The sequence below is a fragment of the Tenrec ecaudatus genome, chromosome 1 (assembly GCF_050624435.1).
Source record: "Tenrec ecaudatus isolate mTenEca1 chromosome 1, mTenEca1.hap1, whole genome shotgun sequence".
NCBI classification, from domain to species: Eukaryota; Metazoa; Chordata; class Mammalia; order Afrosoricida; family Tenrecidae; genus Tenrec; species Tenrec ecaudatus.
In genome coordinates, this window is record NC_134530.1 from 140964066 (window position 1) to 140970020 (window position 5955).

The 5955-nt window shown below is 39.1% G+C and overlaps 1 non-coding gene across 1 annotated transcript; it reads right to left on the reverse strand.

The window, feature by feature from the left end:
• Nucleotides 1-2350: 2350 nt before the first annotated feature.
• On the reverse strand, nucleotides 2351-2511 carry LOC142438029 (U1 spliceosomal RNA). The gene has a single exon (XR_012782503.1). It is a non-coding gene; the product is annotated as a U1 spliceosomal RNA (small nuclear RNA).
• Nucleotides 2512-5955: the final 3444 nt, after the last annotated feature.

Genomic DNA, 5955 nt, shown 5'->3' on the forward strand with positions numbered 1-5955 from the left:
TCTGCTTCAAGTGACATCCATTGCACATATCATATTTTCCCTCTTTTAAATACGGCTCTGTTGCTGCCTGAGCAATGCTCTAAATTATAAATCTGACCGTGTCCTCTTGCATAACATCTTGGGGAATGTTACAAAACTCCCATAGGGCTGCCAATACATGCCCGAAGGACATACCGTTCCACCATAACCCTCGGCTATAGGTCAGGGGTCAGTAAACCTAGATCCCCAACCCAGTGCTTGGAAGCACCCCACTCCACAAGGGTGTCCCCTGTTTAAAGGAACTCAGGATATGGGCTGGGTAGCCCCCGACTCTCTCCTGAGCTACCCTATCAGTCTTGATTTACTGCATGCCTTGGCCCCTCTTCTAGAGTCCCGGGCATCTATCTTCTGATCGAGAAGGTTTTACATGCAGGGATCCCTAAATTCCAAAGGCTGGATTTCACTCCTAACTCTTCCATCTGAAGATTGGTGAGATTGCTCTTTCTGCTGCCAAGATGGCTCATTTTATATCCATTGGTGGGAAAATTGACTAATTTCCACTTTAGAGTGAAAAATTTGGTCTGTTAACAATGACAACTAAATCATGTAAGCCCGTCAGCATCTTTGCCCACCTTCTATTACTCAAATTCATCAGGGGAAAAAATGTATTGGTAGAAGTTACAAAGCCTGTGGTTTGAAGGGTCATATTAAAACCTTATACAATACTTCTCCAGTCATTCCTTTGTCACTCTGTTTTCATTACCAATCAACTCCTAGTGCTTCTTATTTAGTAGCTTGTGATTATCATTAGGGCAGGGGTTATCGTTATCAAAATTGCAATAGCATCTCCAATTCCAGCAAGTACTTGCTAAGTGTGGCTTAAATTAATACAAAGGCTTATATTCTACCAGTTGGACACGACTTTTGCTTCCAATAAACCCCACCATGTAGTTCAGAACAAACTTCATATCACTATAATTACAATTTTTTATTATAAACATGTTTCCAAACCATATCATAAGTACCTTAAAATGAAAGAATGCATCTAACACTTTTGCGGTTTGTTCCTAAAATTCTCAGTGGACAATAAATCCACAATACTTTGTATCATACTCTTCCCAAAGATGTTCACTAAAATTAATTAATTTGCATGTATCCTGATGGATTAAGACAGTATTCCATTTGGCAGGACATCAACTACCTTCTTAAGTAGGACTCAGGATATGTAATTAAAAATAAAGATGCTTAAGACCAACCCATCGCTCTTAAATAAAAATCATATAATTTGTAAGGCTTGAGAAGTGCTTGAATAAAAGAGAAAAAGAATTCTCACTCACACTGACCTGAAAGGTTCCTTTCTTGTAATAAAAGTCCAAACAGTTGTCCTTGACAGAATTATAATCACATCTGTTCTCAGGAATCTCTATTTTAAGGCCTGGACATATTTCAGCTACTAGCAAAAGAACAGAAACTCAACAACAACAACCAAGCTACATGCCTTGAATACTCTTCGCATAAACATTGTGCTCTCTTTATTCTCTAAGACAATTACAGTTTTTACATTTAGTTATGACTGCCCCCTTGCAGGACCATAATTGATCCTTGAGTAGGACACAAAGCTTGTGCTGGGAACAGGTTGTATTAATGTCTAAGTATTTCCATATTCAGAAAGGTGCAACTCAAGATGAGAATGCTGTCCCGGTTAATGGGTAAATAAAAGTGAGAAAACTTCATTTATTCAGAGATCTCATAAAAAATCCTTTTCAATTTTTATTTGAAAGTTCTGCCTTTAAAAAGCTTCAAGTTCTTACTTTCATCAAGTAAGGTCATGTCATCTGCATATCACAGATTGTTAATAAGCCTTCCTCCAACCCCAATGCAGCATTCTTCTTCATATAATCCAGTTTTTGGTTATGTGCTCCGAATAAAAATTGACAAAGTATAGTGAGAGGATTCAGGCCTGCTGCACACCTTTCATGATTGTAAACCACGCAGTATTCCCTTGCTCTGTTCCCACAATTATCTCTTGCATCATTTACTGATGCACATCACAGGCTGCCACCTTCATTCTGGTTTATAACTCAGTGTGAAAATAAAACTCCAAAATCCTCACAACTGCACCGAGAGGTAACAACACGATAAAAGGAGAAACGATTGAAGTTGTCATGGATTTCCTCTTGCGTGGGTCCACAATCAATGTTCATGGAAGCAGCAGTCAAGAGATCAACAAACACATTATATTGGATAAATCTGCTATACCAGACCTCTTTAACGTCTTGAAGGGGAAGGATATTGCTTTGAGGACGAAGATGTGCCTGCAAAAGCCATGGCATTTTCTTTTTTTCTCTTTTCTTCTGTTTCTTTTTTTTATCAGGGGAGAGCGTGAACAGTCCCCCACTACCACCAATGATGCAGTCGAGTTTCCCACGTTTGGGGAAATCGCAGGGGTCAGCACATCCGGAGTGCAATGGGTGAGCCTCGCCCTGGAAAACCACCTTCAAGCCATGGTATTTTCAGTGGCCTCATAGGCATGTGGAAATTGACCATGGAGTGAGGAAGACTAAGAAGAAACCTGAAAGTCCCGTGGACTGCCGAGAGTAGAAGCACGGCTGTCTTGGAGGAAGTATCTTCAGAACACTCCGTGGAGGCATGGATGGCAGGCTTTTATCATGTACTTTGGACATTGTACATGTTGTCATGATAGACTTAAAAAACAAAGAACTGCACTCCCATTGGGTCAGTGTTGACTCGTAGTGTGCCTGCAGGACAGAGGAGACCTGTCCCTGTGACTCTTTACAGGATGACAAAGCCCCCTCTTTTTCCCAATGAGCGGCTAGTGGTTTTGAACAGCTAACCTTGCAGTTATCAGCCCAACGTGTAACCACGACTCCACCAGGAGAGACTGGTCCCTGGGAAAAGACATCCTGCTTGAGGGGAATCAAAAGGAGGAAGATCATTAACAAAAGGGATTCACACAGTGGCTGCAGCAATGAACTCAAACCTAAGAACAATTGTGGGGAGGGTGTAGGATCAGGGAATGTTTTGTTCTGTTGTACTTGGGGTGGCTCATGGCAACTCAAACATGGATTTAGCATATCTTTAGGATGATGAGTGCTCAGATTGTCATTTTATGATAACATATGTTCATCCCAAAATACAGTTAGAGTACTGGGTGCTAATTTAACTTACCCTTCAAGCGCAGAAGATTCAAAATGGGAGTTCATAATATTTGGTTGTTCTCTATTCACTTGAAAAGTATCAGGTGGCTGTGGAGCAGTCTAGAATTTCAGGTTTCTCTGAAGGCTTGCCTTACTATCTTGTAAAATATGATCCTGGAAAATGCCCTTTCATCACTCAGTCTTCTCCTCGGGATGAGTGATAGCTCTTTATCTGTAAGCAATAGAAACAAGTCCTAACTCACTTTAAAGAGAGAAAGAATGTCCTGAAAGGATACCAAGAAAAAGGTATGTAAAAAAGAACAAATAGAGGCCTCTAAAAGGTAAGGAACAATTTACAAAATTTCAGTAGCAGTTTATGCTGCCATCTATGTGTCAAAATTCCAGCAATACTTTCTTTTCCTTAAATTTAAAATTTTTAAATTCTAAAATCTTTCTTTGCCTTAAATTTAAAATTTTTAAATTCTAAAGCAGCAGCTTATTGTCCCATTTCTCTTACCTCTAGCGATTGCATTGAAAGTAAACATTTCTTCTCAGAATGAATCCTATGCATACAGTTTTAAAAATTGAACGGGAGATATTTATAATGCCTCTAACTGGCAAAGAATGGGTCATAAGAAAAATGCCTAAAATTATGCTAAAATATTTTCAGATGAAACAATATCGTTTACTCAAAAGGGAAAAAAGATATAATGGATGAACAGAGAATTACAAAAGAAAAAAATTTAGTAATCAGTCAAAAAATGAAAATTAAAGCCACAATATGAGGTCAGTATAAACACATTAGTTTGCCAAAAAATAGAAAAGTGGCTAATGCCAAGGGTTGCCTGTGAAGTGGTGCTCTTGAAACTTTTAGGCACTGGTGGAAAGTATGACTGCGGTAGCTATTTCCATAATGCAAAAACATGGGAACAATAAAAATCCCTAATCATAGAGGAATGGATAAACACGCTCTGGTATATTCATATTATGGAATATTATGCATCAATAAAAAATGACAACTCTCTTAAGCACCACAATACATAAACAAAGCTAGAGAACATTACACTCAGCAAACTTTCTCAGTCTTACATAGAAATAATTACTAGAGGTTGGAATGAAAAGTGTAGAAAGAGGAAAATAAGTGAGATGAATATTGAAAATACCATGGACTGCCAAAAGAATTTCTGTCTTGGAAGAAATACAGCCAGCATAATCTTTGGAGGCAAAGATGGCAAGACTTCATCTCATGTTCTTGGACATGCTGTCAGAAGAGACCAGTCCCTGGAGAAGGACATCATGCTTCATAAAGTGAAGGGGCAGCAAAAACAGGAAGGCCCTCACGGAGATGGAGTGACACAGTGACTGCACCAATGGGCTCAAGCAGAGGAGGAATTGTGAGGCTGGCCCAGGACAGGGAGGGAGTTTGTTCTGTCACCACATAGGGGCGCTGTGAGTAGCAACTGACTCAATGGCACCAACAGCATCCGCCCGCCCTCTTCCCCTTAGCCTATAAATGTATTGGCTTTATTTCTTAAAGGAGGAATTTAGACATGCCATCTTACAATGTGGTTGGTTATTTTATAGTTTACATCATTCTTTTACTTTATCACCCAACCCTGGGTTTCCATACAATTAGTTCAATAGCAAAATGTAAGCTCTGTTACAACTTTGGAAACAATTGTATTTACTCTGTGGGCAACAAGGAAGCACCTGTAATTGCCATCAAGTAATTCACAATGTATATTGACCCTCTAAGGACAGTAGAAGGAACTCCTTAGCATTTCCAAAGCTGCAGTCTCTTCAGAAGCAAACTGTCATGTCTTTGTCGAACCAGTGGGTCTGAACCTCCATTCGGTTAGCAGCTGAGTGCGTCATTGCTCGGTGACCCTGGCACACTTTACCAAAGACTAGACATATGAATTCTTTTCTACAGTTCTTTCTGATTTAAGTTCCACAGCTTCCCAGTTCCATTCCCGGTCTCGGTTTCTCCGCACTCCCACCTTCCTTTACGGCATACATGCATGTCCCCTTGTTGCTTGCAATGGAAAAATCAATCCCTTAAACTGTCGTAAAGGCCTGCAGCACTGCATGTAATCTCTTTGTAAACTGTAATCCAGCCCTTCTCTCCACTGCACTTCTCCCAAGTAGAAGGGTTTCATGTATTTCATATCTGGACACTATCCAACTATTGCGTTTCACAAAAGCACCCTACTAACTTTTTCATGCTTTCTACAAATCTGTATCCACCTACTTAGCATATCCATTTTCCTTATCTCTCCCTAGTACACATTCATAATCCCCTCAGACACATTTTACTCCGCAGTTTTCACAAGTATCAAGGGAGATGATCACTTCCTATTACATTATGAGGATTGTGATGAGGATGAGTGAAGCCTATTGCATAACATATCGTCTATAAATATTTGTTGGATGAATGAATAAGCAAGTGAATTAGTTATATTTATGTTTGTTTTACCCCCAATGCACCACAGGACTGCTCCCAAGCCATGGTCCTCAGTAAAAGACTGTTGAGAGAACAAATAGGAAGGCAATGACTCAAACTACTGAGAATCCAACGGTAAGAATGCACCAAACTATATTTCTTTCATTTTAATTTGTTATCAATCACTAAAACTAGTGAAGCGGCAACTTCTTTGAGCTTTATAAATGTCTATTAAATTTGAAAATTTTGTAAATATTATTTGGTATATATTTATATACCTATTTTAGAATAGTGAACTTTTTATTATATTGTAACACCTAGTTCATGAATGCAACCAGTATTGATCAATGAAAGAATTTTCCTTTAGTTTGTTCA